The 26,268-nt window shown below is 46.6% G+C and overlaps 1 pseudogene; it reads right to left on the bottom strand.

Moving 5' to 3' along the window:
• Window positions 1–1,881: 1,881 nt before the first annotated feature.
• LOC125630293 (C-type lectin domain family 4 member A-like) lies at window positions 1,882–24,272 on the bottom strand (annotated as a pseudogene).
• Between the last annotated feature and the right edge of the window lie 1,996 nt (window positions 24,273–26,268).

Raw genomic sequence — 26,268 nt, 5'->3', positions numbered from 1 at the left:
TCATACTCTGCAAAGGAAACAGGCTGAGACTGATCCCATTAGATCTCCCTAGCTAGGGGCTAGGCCAGGTTACAAGTAAGATAGGAGACTATCAAGGAAGAGCCAAGTTGCTGCAGAGAATGCTGTGGGTGGATCCATAGGGGGTGCTTATCTCCCTGTGTCAGTACTGGCCCCAGTGTGAGACAAAAGGTAGATTGTATTGAAGAATGACTAATGAACACATGTTAGGGGGAGCTACCAGCAGTCTCTGACCTGCTGGCCATAGGGGAGAGCACCATGGACACTTCCCTTTCCTATCTAACCTACTTGCTTCCCTCCTGTACCCTGGGAAATACCAGGAATAGAGTTGCATGTGACTAACAGCCAATCTAGACCCTTAAACTCCAGTCTCATTCCCTTGGTCTCTAGGCATTGGTACCATTTACCCTGGGAGTTCACAACTAAGCCTGGGATGCAGTTTAAGCTCTTCACGAGCTTTACCCCTTGACATTAAAGAGGAATTGGGCTGGTTTTGGTTCAGCCCTTCTGCTTAGATTCCAAACCTAATGACACCTGCTGCTTCTCTCTGCAGCCTGAACTGATTTCAAGCCAGCCACCAACATGGGTGGTAGGGATGCTCCCTTGTAGACCTGCTAGCTGAGGGAGTCCACCATTTCCCTTACACTGGGTGTATGCCCTAAACAAGGAGTGTTACTTAGCACGGACTGAGGAAGCATGAGTATTTATAATTTCTTTTCACTTGGTACATTGTGTGAGATAGAAATGGGATTCTGATTCCAAAGAGCTTCTCTATCTAATTTCTGATGAAATGCAGTGAGGACTGGAGGGAGGAGCACCATGTGTAGGGACTGGGGAGCACTAGCCAAGATGTAAGGGAACTCATTGACTGGACTAGCAGGTTGTCCTGGAGGTCAGGAGTGAGGTGCATCAGCAGATCTGTGAGGGGATCTCAGGACTGGAATAGCAGGGAGATGACTATTTAAAGAGTGAGATGTAATGGCAGAGCTGGGATCAAGGGCATGGAAGTAGTGAATGAAAGCAGTGCTTCCCTGCATGAATGAAGACCTACTACATGTAAGATTTAATCACAGCATACTGAGGCTCTCTGCATTTGTGAGAGATTAGGGCTTGGTTCCTAGGAATTAACTGAATTAGTCTGTATTTTCCAACAAAAATTACTTTAGTCAGATAAAGACATTAATAGGCAGCCCTGAAGTGAGCTGAGAGCTATGCTACCCAGGCTTTGTGATTCACAAAGGGCAAGAGGTCATCTTGGTACTCTGGGGGTCTCTTCAGGGCTGGTTGCCCAGGAAATGGGCTTCCTGGAATGAACTGGGTCAGTCTGTTTACATCTTCACTTTATTAGGATAAACACCATAAAAAACACAGCCCTGAAATGAGCAGGGAATTCATGAAGGGGCATTGTACACAGTGAGAATAAGGAGTGAGCAAAAAGAGGGCAGCACCAGTGAGAACTTTATACAGAGCATCAGACCGTCTGCCTCAAAACCTAACAACAAAGAGATGGAGGCCTGTGGCCTCCTCAGAGGCAGGGGCGGAAGCTCAGTTGCTGCTGCTAGTCAAAACTAGAATTTCTCCAAATGGAGACTGTACCACAGGGAACGATCCAGCACTGGCTCCTGGGCCGTGGCAGCCATCCTTAGACTGGTTTTTGTTTCTGTCTTTGACTGAAGCTCCTGTACTTTGAAAACCCATCCTTTTTCTACAGCTCCTCACAGCGGGACATTTGAGTCTAACACCAGACCCCGGTATTTTTGGTTTACATCTTATACCCCAGCTGGCTTAGAATTACAAGTGTGGTGTGGGGAAGCAGTTACAATGTGGTTTCTCTTGTGTAGATCCTTTCCTAGGTCCTGAGCCTTACTTGCCTGAGGCTTTGGCTCCATCTACACCACAAAATGGAACTGAGTTCTAGATGGGTTAGAGGATACCAGTTTCGACCTACTAGTATTTCTAATATATACTCTAGTAGATACAGCCCTGAAATAATCAGAATTCTTGGAGAGGAGTTGCATGCAGTAAGAGCAAGGAGTAAGCAGAAAGAGATGGCACACCAGTAGGTGACACACTTCCCCTGGGTTTAAATTTGTCTGCTTCATTATAAGACTGAATTGCATCTTTCCTGTCAAGTGCAAGGCAAATCCCCTGGCCCTCCCCCTTCCCAACCTACCCTCTCCACCAGACTTGTTGGCTGATAGCACTGGCAGCTTTTATGACATCACAAGCAGGGCTCAGCTGACATGTGGCATTTTTCCACTTCAAACATTTTCAGCCGCTTTTTTAATTATTATTTTGGTGAGTTCAGGCCACTGAGTGCAGGAACCTCTACCACAGTCCCCACCAAACCCACATAATTGCAGCTCAGGGCTAACCTGACCCCTCCAATCAAATCTTTGTGAGCTGCTCTTAGCGAGGGACAGGTCCTCTCTCCACTCTGACATCCAGGATGCTTTTTTAAACAAATATTTGTTGCTGCAGTTTTACAAGGTTGATGAATTGCTGTGTAATGGGAGATTATTCCAATTTGTAATCCTCTAGGAGTATGTTTCCCCTCACATCCATGACAACACACTTCTCCTTGTCAAGGTTATTAGGTTCCCTATCTTTCCAGAACCTGTAGGAGAGACTTATTGTGAGTGTCACAGAGGAAACAGTTGTAGCTGAGGATGGAGAAGCAGGGAAAATTACCTTTTTTGTTGTGGTTGTTTTTTTGTTTAATCCTGCTGACAGATTCCCTTTCCTCCCTTTATACTGCTCCCTAAAATGGAGTTATAGCCTCTGATCATAGTTCCCCAACAAATCTACCTTTTGCTGGACCAGAAACATTTAGCTCCAGTAGGTGACAGACGTCTCCCTCTTAACCCCCACCCCATTCCCTAGTATGTTAATCTGCTGGGCTAAAGGCAGGATGGTAAATAGTCTCCATCCCATGAGATATTTACACTGCAGTCTGGTTACTGGAGTCTGATCCACCCAGCACCACTGGCATTTCGCCTCCTGATGAGTCAGACCAATATAGTAAATTTCACCTTGGGTGCCTGTATGAGTTCCTTTTGGAACTTTCCAACTGGAAAGGAAAGCCTAGATGAAAAATAAATTTAAATCTCACCAGATGCCATCACGGAGTGACAGTAGAATAGCAGAGTTCTTGTAAGGTGAGTCTGGTGCTGGTGGTGATGACTTTGAGGAAGATCAGGATGGAATGAACATGGAGATTGAATTTCCCGCTCAAATTCAAGAGCAGGGATAAGTGTGTGGAGATCTCCTCCAGAGCTGGGCACTGAATTCCCACTGGAGACCAATCCCCGGCAAGTTACCTGCTCATCTCTCATGTTGATCACCATCACCAGATAGGAACCCATCCCTGTGCAGTTCCTCTTGCTGTCACCCTAATTTATGGTGTCTTTAGAGAAGTAGTAGCAGCTGGTGTGAAAAGGCTTCCAGCCCAAGAGACAGCATGTCCATACTCCTCCTCTGAGGGGAGAGACAGCCAAGAAGAATGAATCATTACACACAGAATCTCTTAGCAACATCTTTGCCATTCTCTGTGGACAATGCAGGGTTGCTCTCATACATCTGAGGGACTGCACACCCTCTATTTCAGTTGAAGTTGGTGGGAGCTGAAGGTGCTCAGGATCTTCCAGGATTGGGCTTAGCCCTCAGTGAGGGAAAAGTTCCATAACATGTTTAAAGAAAACTGGTTCATAACTTAGTTATAAGTGATTAGAGATTTCTCTAGGAAGTAGTGTCCTTTATGAAAAGACTGCATTCCATTCCCCCTGAACTGGAGTCAAATTGGAGCCAGTATCCTGGGGAGGAAATGCTGTGTATCTCCTCCCCCAGTCTGTTTGGGTCACCTGGACCCCAGAAGCTGGGGCTGGATTGGGACTGATGCCCTAGAACTGAGAGGCTCAAAATCCTATTATCTGATCCCTAAAATCATCCAATCTCCATGACAGAGTTGGATTCGAACTGGTGCCCTGATGCTGCTCTGTGTTTTTCCTCTGAGCATCTCACACCCTACCATTGCTAGCTCACATCCAGGATCCACTGGACACTTAACACCCATACCACCCAATTTTTTCCACTGCCAGAACCTTCCCTCATATTCCAGACATATTCTTCCAAAGAGGCCATATTCCTTGCTGCCCATTTCTAATCTTGTCCATCCACTCCTCCATCCCCCTTCACCAGCCACAGAAGGATTGCTCCTCCAATGTATTCTCCAGAGCCTTCTCCAGGCCCAAATGTTTGGGCTCCCACCCTGTTCTCAGGGAGACTTTTCAACATTCTAACAGACCCCCTCAGTAGTAGGAACTGTTTCCTGATTATCCAGCAGTGTTTTTCCTTTACTCAATTTTATCCACTTTAATCCCAGTTCTCCTTCCACAGGCACCCTGCCCAAACAATTACCCTCCCTCCTTGGATAACCAGCCCTTATATACTTACCAGTGAGGGGAGAGACTCAGCAATGCAACAGTGCTGAGACTAACTTTGGGAGCCAGGGGGTGGGTTTCTGTAGTGCACTCTGGTGTGCTCTCCTGTGTGGGTGCTATGGGTGAAGAGAAACTATAAAACAGTCAGTTCTACTTAAACCAGCTCTGCCTACTAGGGACATGCAACTGAATGAAAAACTGAAGAGATCAAATATCAACCCTTATTCAGGAGTTAACATGTTCATAGTGATAAGCCCAGACTGGAACACTGGATTCAGACTTCTCAATTCTAGGGTCAGTCACATTCAGATCTGAGCTCCTCAGCTCTGGCCCATCTAATAAGCGAGTCTTCAAATCCCAAGTATTTGGAAGTGAGGCCCCCAACATAGGGCTAAGAGTTTAAGCAAGCTCTTCATGTCTCACCAGAGTATGCCCAGAGTTAAAAATATTCCAGTCGCACTTTGAGATCTACTGGAGACAAGCCTTTTATAAAAGCTAGGTGGTATTGTCTTGGATGATCTAAATGAAACTTTTTCTAGAGCATTCCCAGGGAATGAACTCCCCACAGGACATTTTATAGTTCTAGTTCCAGTTTCCTCCATGTGTTTTGACCTAATGCGTGACGGTGGGTTAGGCAGTGCACCAGCAGATGGAACAAGGAGAGGGGGAAGGAAGGAGGGAAAGGAATGCAGTGGAGACCCTTGACTTGATAGTGCGTCCTTCCACCACTGTTTCCTCCACATCAGGATTTAGGGAAAGCTGATGTGGTGACACCAGGCAGCACAGCTCCATTACCCAGGTTGGGACCTAGAGAATCAGGGAGAACCACAGGAGTGTCTGAATGTGTCCAGCTGCCTCACTGAAGAATCCAGTTTAGATTCAACACAGCTGAGTCCTATCTCTTCCGTACAGTGAGGGACACCACAGATATCAGGGAGGTGAGAGAGGGGAATGGCTCACACAATGAGAGAGAAAGGGAGGAGAATAGTCACTGGGGGACTGGCTGCTCCAAGTTCCAGTACAGAGCACTGGAGGAACACAGGAGGGTGGAGAATAAGGGAGGGGACTTGCAAAAGCAACACTCCTTGCAGGGGAGAGTTAAATGGGCTGGAGTGCTAATACCAGGTGAAGGTCTCTTGAGCGGTTGCCATTATTATAGGAATTTAGGTCTAGAGAGACACTTTTGTTTTTTTTCATGGTTCAGTCTAAAATCTTGAGTCACCCCCAGCTGCAGACAGGGTAGAATACAGTCCATAGCAAGACTCATGGTAGCTCACTCTGCTGGGAAACTGTATGTTGTTCTTATTCTACACAGTGAGTATACCGATAACTATTAGGGCTGGTCAAGCATTTTCCACTGAAACGTTCTTTAGGCAGAAATATTGGGGTTTTGACATACCAGAAATTCTCATGGGATGTGGCTTTTGTTTTCTGGGGGCAGCAGGGGAACTAGCTCTACTAGTAGTAGCCCAGTGCCCTGTAACGGGGAGTGTCGTTGTCTGGGCATGATCTTTGTAGGGGAGATCAGGAGGCCGCCGCCTCTGGGAGACTTTTAAATCCCTGACTCCTGTTCCTTCTGCACCATTTCAAAAGTACGAGTGATTGTTCAGAAATATTTTTATGAGCCCTTGGGATAAGTCCTCTCTGACAGCAATCTAATTATCTATCACTAAAAACAACGAGGAGTCCTTGGGCACCTTAGACTAACAAATTTATTTGGGCATAAGCTTTCCTGGGCTAAAACCCACTTCATCAGATGCATGCAGTGGAAAATACAGAGGCAGGTGTGTGTGTATATATACACAGCACATGAAAAGATGGGAGTTGCCTTGCCAAGTGTGGGGGCCAGTGCTAACAAGCCAATTCAATTAAGGTGGAAGTGAGCTATTCTCAACAGTTGACAAGAAGGGGTGAATACTAATGAGGCCAATGTAATCAAGGTGGCTCAAAGTTATCTATCACTGTGGAGCATGAGTGGCTGGTTCTACAGTAGCCAAAGAGGAAGAAAACTCCTGGATCAAAGGCAGAGAACTCACTCCAATCTTCCCTTCACTCTGGTGCTGACATTTTAAGATGCAGTTCCTGAGAGCCCCCTCCAGCACATCTTCATATTTAGGAGTTTCCAGGCTTCCCAAGGATGATGTTGGGGGTTCTCTTTCAAGCTGCCCATATATCCATGGTGCAGCCAAACTCATCCCAACTGGTGTTTGACAGACAGTCCCACTGGAGCAGTTACCCTCAGAGTGATGCTGCTGGCTAGTTATTTGCTGCCTCCTTCTTCCCATCTTCCTGTGGCTCTGCCAGTTGTCTGTCTAGTGCCAGCCCCACTCATGGGGAGCCCTCCCCACACCAATCTACACACTCCAGGGCATTCTTCCAGGAATCCTGGGAATGTGGCTAGAAGATGGGCAGCTGATGGTCACTTAGTTGTCACTGACCATGGGGTCAACATGACCAAAGTAATTGTCCACGAGCACTAGAGCAGCAGCCAACACTTTATTCACACCCCTTGTCTTCTAATCACTCACCCAAGTCATCTAGAGAGGCCCTGACTCTGTGAGAGACAACACTGCAATAGCATGCAGCATCGGTGGATATTTCCTGCTCTCTGAAAGCAATGTACTAGCTATGGCCAGTCCAGGGTCCCTTGGGCACCCCCCACAGTACTGGCAGCAGAGTTTGAGCATGCCCAGGAACCTCCCAATGTTCACCTGGCACCAGCTGAGTGAACAAAATCAAACTCTTCAAATGCCTTTGGAACAGGACATGGGAGAATATGAAACTAGCACCAGCTCATGATGGGAGCACAAGTGAGGGCAGGAGGAATATCTGAGTACAGTACATCTGAGCCTCCGTGACAGCACAGTGTCACTGAATCAGTCACCCCAGCTGTGCATGCACATCTGACTTCTGTGACTCATTTCCTGAAGCAGGCAGAGAAGGACCCCAAGCAGGTGCCAGTCAAGGCAGCTGAGGTTGGCAAATCTGAGGGCAGTGCTGCAAAATCAGCTTACAAATGTCCTTGACAGCACTGAATACATCTACATAACCCTGCTGGATCTTGGTGTGTGTGCACAAGACCCTGCATCTTGGGATAGAGACCCACAAAGCAATTTCTATGTACTGTACAAAGAAATATAGGCCAGCCTGGATTTCCTCTCTATGGTACCCCTTCTCTTCCTGCTGATCCCCCTCAAACCTGTCTCCTTACTGCTCCCTTTGTTTCCTTCCCCCCCCCCCCGAACTCAGCATTTTTGCCTTCTCTCATGCTGCTCCTGATGTGTGCAATTTTGTCTCTGTCCTAATCTAGTCATTGACCTCTCTCCTTAAAATCCACTTCATTCCTCCCAGGCTTCTCCTCCTGCATGATTGCTCCACAGGCTTCCACTGCTGAACTACAGGGTTCTTTGCCTTGCTGGTTTTGTCTTGTCTAACTTAGACTGCACACTGTTCTGGGTCGTGAACATGAATGTTCAGTTGTAGATCTTCAGGGTAGGAAGCTTGTCTTGTATTTGTAAAGTGCCTTGTAAATTTACAGCATTAAATGTGAATGTTAATAGCAATAACAATGAGGAGGCCTTGTGGCACCTTAGAGACAAACATATTTGGGCATAAGCTTTCATGGGCTAAAACCCACTTCATCAGATGCATGGAGTGACAAATACAGTAGGCAGTTATAAATATACAACACATGAAAAGATGAGAGTTGCCTTAAGTGTGGGCTCAGTGCTAATGAGGCCAATTCAGTCTGGGTGGATGTGGCCCATTCCCAACAGTTCACAAGAAGGGGTGAATATCAACAGTGAAAACTACTTTTTGTAGTTACCCAGCCACTCCCAGTCTTTATTCAGGCCTAATTTGATGGTATCAAGTTTACAAATTAATTCCAGTTCTGCGGTTTCTCACTGAAGTCTGGTTTTGAAGTTTTTTTGTTGAAGAATGGCCACTTAAGTCTGAGTGTCCAGGGAGATTGAAGTGTTCTCCTACTGGTTTTTGAATGTTACAATTCTTGGTGTCTGATTTGTATCCATTTATTCTTTTGCATAGAGACTGTACAGTTTGGCCAATGTACATGGCAGAGGAGCATTGCTGGCACATGATCTCATATATCACATTGGTAGATGCTCAGGTGAATGAGCCCCTGATGGTGTGGCTATAGTAATAGCAATAGTAATTCTTAATGTTTGTGGGACTTCTAAGCATTTTTCACTAGAGATAAGCATGAGCCACAAAATTTGGATCTGGTTTCAGATACTACTGCCCCTTAAAGTGTCTAGGGATTTGGTTCAAGCACATCTGTCCTTTGTAGAATTTGGTTCCTTGTTCTCTCTAACATTCTCCCTACAATTGTGCCCATCCCAGTGACCACCACCCAACAGACAGTCGATTCCTCTCCTGGCTAGCACTGACTAGGTACAAAAGGATACCAGGGAGACGCAAATGGGCACCCATAATGAAATGAATCTGCTCTGGGCTCTCCCTGCATGCCCTGGAGATGCTACAGGTGCTACTCATAGACCAGACAATAGTATATGGAGTTGCTGCTGCCCATCTTCTAGGCAATGGTCTCAAGAGGTCTAGTCCAGTCCCCTGAACTCAAGGCATGACCAAGCATTATCTAGACCATCCCTGTCATGTCTGTCTAACCTGCTCTTAAAAAACGAAAAACACAAACACACTCCAGTGATGGAGATTTCACAACCTCCCTGGGCAATTTATTCCAGTGCTTAACCACCCTGACAGTTAGGAAGTTTTCCCTAAAGTCCAACCTAAAGTACCCTTGCTGCAATTTAAACCCATTTAAGTCCTCTTGTCCTAGCCTCAGAAATCAATGAAAACAACTTTTCTCCCTCCTCATTGTAACAGCCTTTTATGTACTTGAAAACTGTTATCATGTCCCCTCTCAGTCCTCTCTTCTCCAGACTGAAAAACTGCATTTGTTTAATCTTCCCTCATAGGCCGTAATTTTCTAGACCTTTAATTTTTGTTGCTCTTCTCTGGCCTTTCTCTACTTTGGCCACATCTTTCCTGAAAAGTGGCACCCAGAACTGGACACAATCCTCCAGCTGTGCTGATAAAGCCTCAGAGTAGAGCAGAAGATTTTCTACTTTTGTCTGGCTTACAACATTCCTGATAATACATCCTGGAATGATGTTTGCAAGGTGGGTTTTTTGGTTGTCTCCTCCCCCCGCCCCAGCAGTGTGATACTGACTCATATTTAGCTTGTGATCCACGATGACCCTCAGATCCCTTTCTGCCATACTCCTTTCTATACAGTCATTTCCCATTTTGTATGTGTGCAACTGATTGTTCTTCCTAAGTGGCGTATTTTGCATTTGTCCTTCTGACCATTTCTCCAGTTTGCCCAGATCATTCTGAATTTTGATCCTATCCTCTAAAGCACTTGCAACCCCACCCAGCTTGGCATCATCAGCAAACTGTATAAGTGTACTTTCTATGCCATCTAAATCATTGATGAAGATATTGAACAGAACTAGACCCAGAACTGATCCCTGCAGGACCCCACTTGATTTGCCTTTCCACTTGACTGTGAACCACTGATAACTACTCTCTGGGAATGGTTTTCCAACCAGTTTTTCACCCATCTTATAATAGGTCCATCTAGGTTACATTTCCCTAGCTTTTTTTCTGAGAAGGTCACATGAGACAGTATCAAAAGCTGTCGGCTATGTCTACACTGTGGACCTTACCAAATGCACATTCCAACAGCATCCTGAAACGGCTCTGTGTGTAATTAAACCTTCTTCTGCCAGTTCTCACATCAACATAGGACTTCATGAGCCAGGACAGTGGAGGATAGTCTGGATCCCCTGAAATGAGTGGGCCCAGACACAGTTACTATTCATATTACTAGGAGAAAATGAAGCCCCTTCTTGTCTGAACAGGTAAATGTGAGATCCTTGGAATACCCTGGCATCATGCACTCTGCCAGTTCCTCCCATGTTGGCATCCTTGGCCATCCCTTTATGGTCCACCAAGGCCTGCATAATGAGCAAGTAGTATCCTTGCCAGTTGACATATCCATGTGCATCTGGTGGGGGCAAACAGTGATCATATATGAGCCACCAATAGCCCCAGCACAATTCAAGGAACTCATTCTCTTAAAGCTAGGTCTTATTTTGGGGACATTAGCAGCCATCACCACCCACAGATAAACCACACAAACCTCCCCCACCACAGCACCAACAGTTGACTTGCTAATACCAAACTGATTAGCCAACAAGCTGTAGCCCTCTGAGATAGCCAAGCAGCAACAGCAGCCTGCTTTTGCACTCATAAAGTCCTCTCTCATCTGCACGTCCAGGTACTGAAGTGTGAGGAGCTTGCCCTGACACAGTTCCGGGAAGATGGCCTTCCTCACATGGAAGTTCTGGGATCACTGCTGTGCATCCCAGGTTTGCATGACTGTGTAATCCTACCACTCTGCTTGATGCCACAGCCATTAAAACACTGCATCAGCTATCTCCACTCCACCATGCAGGCACACCACATGCATGATCTCCACATCCAGGCACACAGCCACTTTCTCAGGGTGATGAACCACTGCTGACATGCCCCCCACCATGTCTCAGGCCCTGCATTCACCTCCTGCTCTGAAAGAGTTCTGTTAATGCCAACAGCTGGCCCAGGTCCCTGTTATGAGCTGAATCCATGGCTTGCTACTGCGGGGGACAGAGGCTGTGCACAGCAGTGAGGAGCTTTCAGTCAGAAGCATTTTGGCTTACTGAGTTGGCAAGCTAAGAACTGTCTCACTGGAGCCCAGGAAGGACGGACGACTTCTCCCACAATACACTGCAAAACCATTCATATAGTATTGCAGCTTAGTGTAGTGCTAAGAACCCTGGGTCATGCCCACAGAAATCCTAGCACCTAACCTGCACTAGTGCAGCACAAGTGTGGATGTGGCTATGACCTGAGTGTGGCTTAGCAGCGTATATGCTCACACTGGGCTTAGCTAACCTAGTGTCCCAAACCTGGCTTCCCACACCCAGGTAAACTCTGCAGTGAAGACATCCCCCAAGGTAATTATTTGAAATTGTTAATATGAATTATGAATCTGATGGCCCAGTCTGTGGCTCTACAAAGATTTGTGCTGCTGGCCTGTTCATGAAGCCACACCTTTTTCACAAAGAATTATCAGGAACAATAACCATTCAGTTCACTTCTCAGGTCTCATCTGCATTAACTACAGCTACATTGAGGGACCTATTTACAACATGGTTGTCTCCAACACAGTTTAAGCACAGTTCTGCCCTCGCATGTCAATGGGATCTTAACTATGTCCCTAGCCAGACCTAAAGCTTTGGGTAGTGCAAAACATTTCCATGTTTCAGGAACATGGTTAAAGCCTCATCTATGTTCAGAACAGAAGAAGAAAGGGGAGCATCCATGTACCAGCAATGCAGATACAGGTAAGCAACCGTTTTCATGTTCTCTCCACAGGTACTAATGCGGAGAGTGGACTAGATGATACATATGAGGGAAGGGAACAGAAGGAGACTCCACAGATTGGAAGGCATGAGATTCACTGCCCTAGGGATGGGGGTTCCACGACCACCGCTCCCAAGAGAAGGAGGTGGGTGTTGGTGGCCAGGGACTCTCTCCTCAGGGGGACTGAGTCATCTATCTGCCACCCAAACTGGGAAAACCGAAAAGTCTGCTGCTTGCCAGGAGCTAGGATTCACAATGTGACGGAGAGACGGTCGAGACTCATCAAGCCCTCAGATCGCTACCCCTTCCTGCTTCTCCACGTGGGCACCAATGATTCTGCCAAGAATGACCTTGAGCGGATCACTGCAGACTACAGGGCTCTGGGAAAGATAAAGGATTTTAGGGTCAAATGGTGTTATCATCCATCCTCCTCATGGAAAGAAAAGGCCTGGGTAGAGACCATCGAATCGTGGAAGTCAATGAATGGCTACGCAGGTGGTGTCAGAGAAGGCTTTGGATTCTTTGACCATGGGATGGTATTCCAAGAAGGAGTGCTAGGCAGAGACGGGCTCCATCTAATGAAGAGCATCTTTGCAAGCAGGCTGGCTAACCTAGTGAGGAGGGCTTTAAACTAGGTTCACGGGGGGGGGGGGGGAGGAGACCAAAGCTCTCAGGTAAGTGGGATACCGGGAGGAAGCATGAGCAGGAGAACACGAGAGGGGAGGGCTCCTGCCTCATACTGAGAAAGAGGGACGAGAGTTATCTCAAGTGCCTATACACAAATGCAAGAAGCCTGGGAAACAAGCAGAGAGAACTGGAAGACCTGGCACAGTCAAGGAATTATGATGTGATTGGAATAACAGACTTGGTATGATAACTCACATGACTGGAGTACTGTCATGGATGGATATAAATGGTTCAGGAAGGGCAGAAAAGGTGGGGGAGTTGCATTGTATGTAAGAGAGCAGTATCACTGCTCAGAGCTCTGGTATGACACTGCAGGAAAAACCTGAGAGTCTCTGGATTAAGTTTAGAAGTGTGAGCAACAAAGGTGATGTCATGGGGGGGGGGGGGAGTCTGCTATAGACCACCAGACCAGGGGGATGAGGTGGATGAGGCTTTCTTCCGGCAACTAACAGAAGTTACTAGATCGCAAGCCCTGGTTCTCATGGGAGACTTCAATCACCCTGATATCTGCTGGGAGAGCAATACAGCAGTGCACAGACAATCCAGGAACTTTTTGGAAAGTGTAGGGGACAATTTCCTGGGGCAAGTGCTGGAGGAACCATCGAGAGGCAGAGCTCTTCTTGACCTGCTGCTCACAAACTGGGAAGAATTAGTAGGGGAAGCAAAAGTGGATGGGAACCTGGGAGGCAGTGATCATGAGATAGTCGAGTTCAGGATCCTGACACAGGGAAGAAAGGAGAGCAGCAGAATATGGACCCTGGACTTCAGAAAAGCAGATTTTGACTCCCTCAGGGAACTGATGGGCAGGATCCCCGGAGAATAACATGAGGGGGAAAGGAGTCCAGGAGAGCTGGCTGTATTTTAAAGAATCCTTGTTGAGGTTACAGGGACAAACCATCCCAATGTGTAGAAAGAATAGTAAATATGGGAGGCAACCAGCTTGGCTTAACAGTGAAATCCTTGCTGATCTTAAACACAAAAAAGAAGCTTACAAGAAGTGGAAGATTGGACAAATGACCAGGGAGGAATATAAAAATATTGCTCGGGGATGCAGGAGTGAAATCAGGTAGGCCAAATAACACCTGGAGTTGCAGCTAGCAAGAGATGTTAAGAGTAACAAGAAGGGTTTCTTCAGGTATGTTAGCAACGAGAAGAAGGTCAAAGAAAGTGTGGGCCCCTTACTGAATGAGGGAGGCAACCTAGTGACAGAAGATGTGGAAAAAGCTAATTTACTCAATGCTTTTTTGCCTCTGTCTTCACGAACAAGGTCAGCTCCCAGACTACTGCACTGGGCAGCACAGCATGGGGAGGAGGGGACCAGCCCTCTGTGGAGAAAGAAGTGGTTCGGGACTATTTAGAAAAGCTGGATGAGCACAAGTCCATGGGGCCAGATGTGCTGCATCCGAGAGTGCTAAAGGAGTTGGTGGACGTGATTGCAGAGCCATTGGCCATTATCTTTGAAAACTCATGGCAATCGGGGGAGGTCGCGGACGACTGGAAAAAGGCTAATGTAGTGCCCATCTTTAGGGAAGAAGGAAGATCCGGGGAACTACAGGCCAGTCAGCCTCCCTTCAGAGATCTCCAAGAGAGAGAGATCTGGGAATGGTGACAGGGCTGTCAAGGGAACCAGGAGTCAGAGGGTGTGTGTGTGTGGGGGGGGGAGGGGGTCAGACAGAAGGTCTGGCTAGACTTTCCTGGAGAGCTGGGATAACTCAAGAAGGATTGAACCTGAGGAGGGAACCTGAAGAGGTTGAAGGGAGCTCAGTTTGGTGTGTCCCTGGTCCCAGAAGCTCCCCTCATAGGTAGATTGTGGTGGGCTCTGGAGGAGAGAGATTCCTCAGAGAGAGTGAGGGACTCCTTAAGCCATCCCTGCCAGTAACCCAACAACAGGGGTTGGTGCTGAGAGGTGACACCAGACACGGACAAGTCACAGCACAATCTGCCTGTATATTTGTAAATAATTAAGAAGCTCAACACAGACAAGGTAAGATGTAAAAAGAAAAGGAGGACTTGTGGTACCTTAGAGAGTAACCAATTTATTTGAGCATAAGCTTTTGTGCATCCGATGAAGTGAGCTGTAGCTCACGAAAGCTTATGCTCAAATAAATTTGTTAGTCTCTAAGGTGCCACAAGTCCTCCTTTTCTTTTTACGAATACAGACTAACACGGCTGCTACTCTGAAACCTGTCAAGGTAAGACGTGTGGTTTCTGTGTATAAAACTATTTCTTTAATGCTTCCAGTTCCATGTTAGATTATATTTGTTTTTGTTCTTGATAAATAAGATACTTTATTTTTGCTAACTTTAAGACTTAAGCCTGATATAGGCTACTAATTTATTTAAACACCTGACTTCCACTTCTTGAAGTGATGCTAATTGGAAGGCGCGCATAGAGGGTGAAGCAGTTTTAGATCTAATTGAGTGATCTAATGGAGAAGCAGCAGTCTATGGGTTACAGCAGAAATTTCTCATAGTTAGTTATAGCCCAAATGTTAATGTTGGAGTTAATTGAGCTGTCTCAGTGAGCAGAAAGATACATTCCATTTAAAACAAAAGTTGAGGCTTAAAAATAGACTAGTTGGATCTCTCCATAGATATGACCATATCCTCTGATGTGCTGCACACACTCAATTCCTACTGAAGTCAGTGACCTGATGGTGCACAGCACCCTGCAGGACTGGTAATGAGGATGATGTCCTCACTGAGGACAAGTCTCCTAGACATGTTTAAAGATATTTGGATCATAAGTGTAAGCAGAGTCAGGATGAGCTCCACCCTGACATCTGGTGGTGAGGTGTGGCAAGTTGTGGAAAAGAACTTCAGGGGCTGATCTCATTTGCATAGGCACATCCACCCCACCTAGAATGAGGCCATAGATGCCCAAATGGTCACTTTGGCTGCTGTGGGATCCCCAGTGTCTCTGTTATTGGGGCAGGAAGAATAAATTATTACCCTGATTATGGGAATCAAGGACAGTGGAACTGTACTTGGCCTTTTGTTATGATGGAGGGACTTGCCATCAACTAAATAGCACTCGTTAGGTAAGGGACATGGGTTCCAAAACTCTGAATTGAGAGAGGCTGGGGGCAGATATTAATACTTGGTGGTATGGGCTCCCTGGTGAGGGCCTTACATGCTAATTGCACTTCCTCCTCTCTCCACTGTGGAAGGTCAGAGCTAATTTTGATTCCATTACGAGTCTAGTTACAGGCTGATGAGCTGAATTCACTTTGGGCTAATGGTGCACCAGCACTGAGGCTCCCCTACTACAAGCTGAAATCACAAAAGAGCTAAACTTACTAAGAGCTGAAATCACTGAGTGTTGTGTTAAGTAGTGGGGGAGCCTGAAGATATATGGTGGAGCAATTTGCGGAACGGTGAGCCAAGCGGCTGGTGGAGCAGAGCAGCTTGTGGAGCAGAGCAGTTTGTTGGATGCCTAGAGCAGCTCATGGGGCGGCTGGCAGAGTGGAGCCCCATGGAGAGGTGGAGCCATCAGCTTTGGACCATGTAAGGTGCCCCTTAAACCCCCCCCCCCATCTCCACCCAGGTTAGGAGGTAAAACTCTGCAGATAAATTTTCAAACTCTGGGGCTGCCGTGACCAGGGACAGAGACTTTTGGGTCATTGGACTTTTGGGACTTTGGGTGATTTTGGGTTGCTGGACTCAAGAACCAAAGGGAAAGGCATGCCCCAATTTGCTTGGGGTGGATTTTTTGCTCATGGGTTGTGTTATGAATCCTGTTGGTGGTGTTTCCCCAACATAATGCCACATTGTTTCTCTCTGTTATTAAAAGGCTTTTTGCTACACTCAGACTATGTGCTTGCGAGAGGGGAAGTATTGCCTCTTGGAGGTGCCCAGCGGGGGTGGTATATATTTGTCCCAGGTCACTGGGTGGGGGCTCAAGCTGGTTTTGCATTGTGTTATTGGAATGGATCCCCTAGATATTGAACCCGGCCCTTGTTGCTGCCAACTCTGACAGGCAGAAGGGTTACATAAGTAAAAAACATTATAAGAGATTAGAAATTACTTCTAGGAACTGGTGCCCCAGATGCAAAAGGCTCTGTATCTCATTCCCGCTGACCCATCCAGTCTCCCTGAACTGGAGCCAAATTGGAACCAGTGTCCTGGAGCTGAAAGGCTGTGTATCCCATCCCCCAATCCATTTGGGTCACCTGGACCCCACAAGCTGGAGCTGGATTAGAATTGATGCCCTAGAAGGGAAGGCAAAGGCTCAGAACCCCATTCCCTGATCCCTCAACTCATCCAGTCTCCATGACATAGAGTTGGATTAGAACTGGTGCCCTGATACGGCTCTAGATATTTTCCCCTGATCCTTCTGAGCATCTCACACCCTACCATTGCTAGTTAACATCCCTGATCCTCTGGACATTTACCTCCCGCTGCCAGATCCTTCCCTCATATCCCAGACATACTTTTCTCAAGAGACCATTTTGCTTGCTGCCCATTTCTAATCTTGTCCATCCACTGATCCTTCCCCCTTTGCCAGCCAAAAAAGGATTGTTCCCAACAATATATTCTTCAGGGCTTTCTCTGGGCTCAGATGTTTGGGCTCCCACCCTGTCCTCAAGGAGACTTTTCCACAGTCTAACAAACACCTCTGCTGGGAATTGTTTCCTGATTGTCCAGTAGGATATTTCCCTCTTTGCTTAATTTTATCCCCTTTATTTCCAGTTCTCTTCCCTCAGGCATCCTCCTCAAACAATTCCTCTCCCTGTTGGATAATCAGCCAGTATATACTTACCAATGAGGGCAATGAGGAGAGAGACACACAGCAACAGCAACAATGCTGAGATCAACCACAGGAATCGCCAGGTGGGCTTCTGGGGTGCACTCTGCGGCATGCTCTTCTCTGCGGGAGCTAAAAGCAAAGAAACCCCTATCCCCCAAACCAGTCAGTTCTGCTGACAGTAACCCTGTCTGCTAGGTGTTAGCAGCTGAATGAAGAACTTCATGCAGAGACCAAATATCAACCCATATTCAAGAGTTAAAATGTTCTTAGAGATGGGACCAAATTAGAACTCTGGGTGATGACCCCCTCTGATGAAGCTCAAATTCCAAGCCAAACTCCCCAACTCCAGCCCCTATGGTGAGCATATATTCCAATCACAGGTGTTCGGGACTGAGGTTAAGTGTTTGAGGGGCATGGTGGATAGAAAGCTGGCTAGATCGTCGAGCTCAATGGGTAGTGATCAATGGCTTGATGTCTAGTTGGCAGTCAGTATCAAGCGGAGTCAACCCAGAGTCAGTCAGTATCAACCGGAGTCAGTCAGTCAGTCAGTATCAACCGGAGTCAGTCAGTATCAACCCAGGGGTCAGTCCTGGGGCTGGTTTTGTTCAACATCTTCATTAATGATCTGGATGATGGGATGGATTGCACCCTCAGCAAGTTCACGGGTGACACTAAGCTGGGGAGAGAGGTAGATACACTGGAGGGTAGGGATAGGGCCCAGAGTGACCTAATCAAATTGAAGGATTGGATTGGGCTAAAAGAAATCTGATGAGGTTCAACAAGGACAAGTGCAGAGTCCTGCACTTAGGAAGGAAGAATCCCATGCACCGCTACAGGCTGGGGACCGACTGGCTAAGTGGCAGTTCTGCAAAAAAGGACCTGGGGATTACAGTGGATGAGAAGCTGGATATGAGTCAGCAGTGTGCCCTTGTTGCCAAGAAAGCTAATGGCATATTGGGCTGCATTAGTAGGAGCATTGCCAGCAGATCAAGGGAAGTGATTATTCCCCTCCATTTGGCACTGGTGAGGCCACATCTCAGGTATTGCATCCAGTTTTGGGCCCCCCACTACGGAAAGGATGTGGACAAATTGGAGAGAGTCCAGCGGAGGGCAACGAAAATGATCAGGGGGCTGGGGCACTTGACTTATGAGAAGAGGCTGGGGGAACTGGTCTTATTTAGTCTGCAGAAGAGAAGAGTGATGGGGGATTAGATAGCAGCCTTCAACAACCTGAATGGGGGTTCCAAAGAGGATAGAGCTAGGCTGATCTCAGTGGTGGCAGATGACAGAACAAGGAGCAATGGTCTCAAGTTGCAGTGGGGGAGGTCTAGGTTGGATATTAGGAAAAACTATTTCACTAGGAGGGTGGTGAAGCACTGGAATGGGTTACCTAGGGAGGTGGTGGAATCTCCATCCTTAGAGGTTTTTAAGGCCTGACTTGACAAAGTCCTGGCTGGGATGATTTAGTTGGGCTTAGTCCTTCTTGGAGCAGGGGGTTGGACTAGATGACCTCCTGAGGTTTCTTTCAACCCTAATCTTCCATGATTCTGTGGGGTTAAGTGTTTGAGGGAGCTCTTCATGTCTCACCAGAGTATGCCCACAGCTGACAAACTTCATGTAGCTCTTTGAAATCGAAGTGAAAAGTGCTACATAAAAGCTAGGTATTATTATGATCTCCTATGATCTAAGTGAAGCTTTTTCAAGGGCATTCCCAGAGCCTTTTGCACTCCCCAGAGAATGTTTTATTGTTCTAACTTCTATTTCCTCCACATGCATTTGGACCCACTGGTTGGGGTGGGATAGGTGATGCACCAGCAGGTGAAATAAGGAGAGTGGGGAGGAGTGTGAGAAAGAAGTGCAATGGAGACACATGAGAGGCTAGTCATGCTAACTTGTGTAGTCAGCTGCCCCTTCCACCACTACTCATGCCAGAACAGGATTTAGGGACACTAGGCAGCCCAGGGTTGTTAGCCAGTTTTGGAGCTTGAGAATCAGGGAGAACCACAGGATGGTCTATCTGTGTCCAGCTTCCTCACTAAAGAATCCTTTCTAGATACAATACAGCTGAGTCCTGTCTCTTCACTACTGTCAGGGGCACCACAGGTATCAGGGAGGTGACAGAGGAGGGAGGGGAATGGGTCACACACAGAGGGTAGGGGAGGGGAACACTCACTGAGGGACTGGCTGCTCCAGTCCCAGTAAGAAGCACTGGAGTAACACAGGGGCATGGAGAATAAGGGAGGGGATTAGAGAAAGCAACATCCATTGCAGGAGAAGAGTAAAGTAGCTGGAGTGCTAATACCTGGTGAAGGTCCCTTGAGAGGCTGTAATAGTTTAAGTTTAGGTCTAGAGAGACTCAATTTTTTTTCTTTGTTCAGTTTGTAATTCTCAAGTCACCCAGTAGCAGCAACAGGCAGGGTAACAGAGTCAGAAGCAAGGCTCTTGATAGAGCACTCTGCTGGGAAAGTATATATATCATTCCTAAAATACACAGTGAGTACACCAATAGTTACTGGGGCTGGTTGAAAATTGTCCATTGAAACTTTTTTTTAAAAATGGAAAATTGGGTTTTTGACAAAACAAAAATTTTCACGGGTAGTGTCTGCTTTCATTTTCTGAGGAAAAAACACCATTTTCTCCTCAGCTCCCACTAGCTGTTACACTGTGCTCATTAACTGGGGGCATTCGGTTGTGTCTATGCATGATCTTTGCAGGGGAGATCAGGAGGCCTCCTCCTCCGGGAGATTTTTAAATCCCTGACTTTGCTCCCTTCTGCCCCGTTCCAGTGCAGTTTTATGAGCCCCTTGGATAAGTCACCTCTGGCAGGATCTACCTACCTGCATATCTATCACTGTGGTGGTATCTGAGTGGCTGCTTGGCAGTAGCCAAAGAGAAAGTAAAACTTCTCCATCAGAGGCAGGGAAAATACCCCAATCTTCTCTTCCCTCTGGTGCTGACATTTTAACATGCAGCTCCTGAGAGCCCCCCCAGCACATCGTCCTATTTAGGAGTTTCCAAGCTTCTCAAGGAGGATGTTGGGGGTTCTCTTCCACTGCACCATGGATAACTGGGCAGCATGAAACTCACCCTCATCAGTCTTTGATGGTCCCCTGGAGCAGTTGCCATTGCAGTGCGGCTGCTGGTTAGTTATTTGCTGCCCCCTTCTTCCCATCTTCCTGTGGCTCTGCCAGTTGTATATCTAGTACCAGCCCTACTCATGGGAGGCCCTCCCCACACCAATTGATATACTCCAGGACACTCTGCAGAGAATCCTGGGAATGTGGCTAGAAGACAGGCAGCCTATGTTCAGCTTTGTTGTCACTGACCATGGGGTCAACATGACCAAAGTAATTATCCACGAGCACTAGAGCAGCAGCCAGCATTTTATTCACACCCCTTGTCTTCTAATCACTCACCCAAGTCATCTAGAGAGGCCCTGACTCTGTGAGAGACAACACTGCAATAGCATGCAGCATCGGTGGATATTTCCTGCTCTCTGAAAGCAATGTACTAGCTATGGCCAGTCCAGGGCCCCTCGGGCACCCCCCACAGTACTGGCAGCAGAGTTTGAGCATGCCCTGGAACCTCCCAGTGTTCACCTGCAAAAGCAGACTCATCAAATGCCTTTGGAACAGGACTTGGGGGAATATTAAACTAGCAGCAGCTCATCTTGACAGGAGCACGAGTGAGGGCAGGAGGAACATCTGAGTGCAGTATCTCCAAGACTCAGTTACAACACAGTGTCACTGAGTCAGTCACCCTAACTGTGCATGCATGTCTGGCTTCTGTGACTCATTTCTTGAAGCAGGCAGGGAAGGACCTCAGGCAGGTCTCTGTCAAGGCAGCTGAGGTTGGCAAATCTGAGGGAAGAGCTGCAAAGTCAGCTTGCAAATGTCCTTGACAGCACTCAGTACGTCTATATAACCCTACCGCATCATGGGGTTGTGTACAGGGTCTTGCAGCTTGGGATGGAGACCCACAGGGCAGAGGAATTTCTATATCCAAATAAATATGGACCAGCCTGCATTTCCTCCCTATACAGTACCCCCTTCTATTCCTGCTGATCCTCACAGGCTTGTCATCTCACTGCTCCCTATATGTCCTTATCATAGAATCATAGAATATCAGGGTTGGAAGGGAACTCAGGAGGTCATCTAGTCCAACCCCCTGCTCAAAGCAGGATGGATCCCCAATTAAATCATCCCAGCCAGGGCTTTGTCAAGCCTGACCTTAAAAACTTCTAGGGAAGGAGATTCCACCACCTCCCTAGGTAACGCATTCCAGTGTTTCACCACCCTCCTAGTGAAAAAGTTTTTCCTAATATCCAACCTAAATCTCCCCCACTGCAATTTCAGACCATTGCTCCTTGTTCTGTCATCTGCCACCACTGAGATCAGCCTAGCTCTATCCTCTTTGCTCAACCCTCATTCAGGTAGTTGAAGGCTGCTATCAAATCCTCCCTCATTCTTCTCTTCTGAAGGCTAAACATCCCCAGTTCCCTCAGCCTCTCCTCATAAGTCATGTGTTCTAGTCCCCTAATCATTTTCTTCCACATTCAGCTTTGTGCTTTATCCCATGCAGCTCCTGACTTATGGATTATTTTCGGTCCGCATTAGGTTCCTCTGTCTTCCTCAAGAAACCCCTCCTAACTTCTCCTCCTTTATGATCGCTCTACGTGTTGCTGCTTCTGAAATATTCTTCCTTACATTGCTGTTTGTCTTGTCTTCGCCTGCATAGTGTTCAGAGCAACGGCCAGGCCAGTTAGGCTGTAAGGCCATTGGGACAGGGAACATATGTTATGTTTGTAAAGTGCCTAGTAAATTTGCATCATTATATACAACATTTGTTAATAGCAATAACAATTTTAAATCTTTTTGATCTTTAAATGTTAGTTACTTTTCAGCAGAGATAGGCATGAGGCACAAAACTGGATCCAGTTTCAGATCTCAGATACTTAAAGTCTCCAGGGATTTGGTTCAAGCCCATCTCTTCTACTCAGCCTTTGTTTCCTTCTTTTCTTAGTTCTATTCTTCTCTAGAGCTGGGCAAAAAAATTTTGGATGACTAGTATATTCACCAAAAAATGCAGTTTCAGTCTAACAAAAGCTATTGATTAATTTAATATATATTTTTCAGGGAGCTAGATTCAGAAGGGGACTTAGGTACCATTCACAAAACAGCCAACAGAGGAGGTGCCCCCTTATAACCTTTGGATCAGTGGTTAGGGCACTCACCCTGGGATATGGAAGACCCATATCTGACTTGCTGTTTTAGAACAGGGAGTTGAACCCCAGCCTCTCCCTCTCCTAACCATCCAGCTAGTCAGGGATAGGTGTCTCACTTATCCCTGTTGAAACTGTTTCAGTTTGTATAAAGAACTAACTAGTACTTACAACAGGGACTTGAACTTAGGTCTTCCTTTAGCCAGGGGAGTGCCCTCACAACAGGGCTATCATGTATTCTAGGGGTAGAGTTCTTTCAGTGTCTCCTGCTGAAACTTTTCCTCTTTGTGTAAAATACCCAGTCGTTAGACCAGACTGAGAAAATGACTCTACAGCTTGGCGGTTAGGTAATCATGAGGGGGTGTAAGCAAGGTTCAAATGCCTGTTGTAGAGCAGGAAATTGAATCTGGGTCTCCCACCTCTCAGGTGAGTGCCCTAACAACTTGGCTAAAGGAGGGAGCACCATCAGCTCCACCTATTTTATGCACCTAGCCCTTTAAACAATGCCCCAAACCAAAACATTTAGCTCAACCTGAAAGGGACTTCTGTCGACTTTTACAATTTGCTGAAAATTTCAAAAAAGTTTGGATTCAGTTTGACCCAAACTGTTTTTTTCCAGATCTGCCAGTGAACCCCTCCCTCCCCCCTGCCAGTTATTCACCAAATTCAATTCTGCACCCAATCTGGGCAGATTATGTGCCCTTGCATTCAATGCTGGCTCTCATGATGGGTACAGAGGACAAGCAGCCATCATGAAATCTCTGCTCTGGGTTCCCCTCCCTGCCTGCCCTTGAGATACTGCAGGTGTTGTCCATACTTTGGAAAAGACCTGACAACAGTATGTTTAGTTGCTGTTGCTGCCCCTCTTCTAGGCAAAATAACATTCTAGGCTCCTGAATCTTTTAGCTACCAACATCTTGGGGGGTACAGACTTCAGTACTATATCTCCTCCTTGTTGGCTCTCATAATTCTATTGCTGGTATGACCCCATCCATTATCCTTCACATTTTAACCTTGCTCTGAGCTGTTCCAGCCACACAGATCTCCTCTAGAGATCCCCCTCTGTATCTCAGCCCTTTGTCTCTATGTGGATAGTCAAGTGGGGTTCTGAAATACCCTAACCTCTAATGCCCTCAGTGCATCTTTTCTGGAGATTTCACTCCCTGTATCTCTTTCAGATCCATAACTTTTTTCTTGATCCCCTGTACCCTAGAAATTTCCCTTCATCACTGTCCAGGTATTGGCAACATTTGCATCTATACCAACATTATCTCAGGGTCAGGTGGCAGCTAGTGACCTACAGGGTAAAGGCTCTAACAAGTAACTTCCTGATTCCCCTGAGCCAGACTGTGCCCCTAACCTAGGGCTAGATGGGAAACAGTGCCGCAAAAGTGAAAATCTCCATAGCCCATTCCCCTAAATAGTCTGTAGTTTACCTTTGGTCTCTGCAGGTCGTGGTGGCGCATTCTTGAACTTTACCTCAATGTAAGTAACCTCTGATGCCATTTGGAGATTGTTGCTGATCCCTTTTCTTTATATATTTATATTTTTATTACATTTAGAATTGATCTTTTAATTCCCAAGAGCCACAGGCCAGTCATGCAGTCCTTTCCATCTGGAGTGTCTGCCACCCCTTCTCCCACCTGTCAGAAGAGGAGAGACAGGGAGAGGAAAGCCCCTAAGATGAGCTGGGAGGTGCTGGAGATGGAGATATATCCCAGACAGCTCTTGGAACTCTTCATGCAGAAAATCAGCCTAAGCTTTTCTCCTCATGGGTTTATGTAAATGAAAAACAGGAACCTAGTGGCTGAGAGGGTAACTCGGGGATTTCTCATGACTGGAACCCAGTTTGTTCTGTTCCACGCCCTTCTATAGCTTTGGCACAAGGCGGGAATCTTTTGTCTCTCTGGGTCCCCACCCCTCCTTCTAAATGGAAAAGCACCAGGTTTAAGATGGATTCCAGTGTCAAGTGACATGGTCACATGTCCTGGGAGACCCCAAGCCTTCATTCTTGCTTGCCTGACTCACAGGAAGGCTTGCAAGTAAACAGAGCCATTTACAACCAATTGTCCTAGTTGATGGGAGCCATCAAGGTTCCAAACCACCATTAATGGCCCACACTTTGCATAACTACAATAGGACCTCAGAGTTATATTTCATATTTCTAGTTTCAGATACAAGAATGATACATTTATACAAATAGGATGAACACACTCAGTAGATTATAAGCTTTGTAATGATATCTTACAAGAGACCTTTTGCATGAAGCATATTCCAGGTACATTATATTCACACTCATTAGCATAAAATGATATGGAGTGCAACATCACACTGAGGTTTTAAGGAAAACAATAATTATCATGAGCCTCATGACAAAATCATGAGAGTTGGCAAGAAACTGGTCATCAAATACGCAAAGAGAACCTGCTTCAATACTGAAATAAACCCCCTCCATCCGCACACCCCTGATTGTCACCTACCACCCCACACTGGATCCAAGATGGGATATCTGTGATGTTGCACTCCATATGCTTTACAAAAATATGTTTATAAGTGTGAATATGATGTAACTGGAATATGCTTTATGCAATAGGTCTATTGTAAGGTATCATTACAAAGCTTATAATCTACTGAGTGTGGTCATCCTATTTGTATGAATGTATCATTCTTGTATCTGAAATTAGGAATATGAAATATAACTCTGAGGTCCTATTGTAGTTAAGCAAAGTGTGGGACATTAATCGTGGTTTAGAATCTTGATGGTTCCCATTGACTAGGACAATTGGTTGTAAATGGCTCTGTTTACTTGTAAGCTTTCCTGTACACGTGTGTGCCAGCCAGTGAGTAATGAAGTCTCACAGGACATGCGAACATGTCACATGATACTGGAATCCATCTTAAACCTGGTGCTTTTCCATTTAGAAGAAAGGGTGGGAACCCAGAGGAAGACAAAGGATTCCCACCTGTTGCCAAAGATATAAAAGGGGGTGGAACAGAACAAAGGAGGCTGCCAGTCATGAAAAATCCCTGAGTTACCATCTGAGCTGGAACTAACAAGAACTGTACCAGGGAAAGGATTGGGCCCAGACTAGAAAGGAGTTTAGTCTGTGAAAGAAGCTTATTGGAATATCTCTAAGCGTGAGATTTACTTGTATTCAGTTTCTTAATGTATTAGGCTTAGACTTGCATGTTTTGTTTTATTTTGCTTGGTAACTTACTTTGTTCTGTCTGTTATTACTTGGAACCACTTAAATCCAGTGGCATATTAATGCCTAGGCCGACAAGGCCTAGGTCTAGGGCGGCAAATTTGCAGTGGCGGCAAATTTATAATAGCAGCTAGAGGCTGCTTCCCCCGGTGACGGTTCGTGCCCTCCACCCCGGCCTCACCCCAACTCTTCCCCTTCCCTGCCCCCATTCCCCACCCCCTCCCTGCCTCTATTGGTCCCCTTCCCCAAATCCCTGCCCCGGCCCCGCCTCCTCTCTTGAGCGTGCTGTGTTACCCCCCTTTCCCCCTCCTTCACGAAGCTGTTTCACGCACAAGCACTGGCAGGGAGTGGGGAGAAGCAGGACCCAGCGGTGCGCTCATGGAAGGAGGTGGAGGTGGAGTTGGAGCGGAGGTAAGCTGCGGCATGGAGGGGGGCGAGGAGCTGCGGCGGGGGAGTGGCAATTATTTTAGGGCCTAGGGGCCGCAAAATCATTAAT

This window comes from Caretta caretta, chromosome 1 (genome assembly GCF_965140235.1).
Source record: "Caretta caretta isolate rCarCar2 chromosome 1, rCarCar1.hap1, whole genome shotgun sequence".
Taxonomy (NCBI): Eukaryota; Metazoa; Chordata; order Testudines; family Cheloniidae; genus Caretta; species Caretta caretta.
This window is presented reverse-complemented; position numbering and strand designations above follow the sequence as displayed.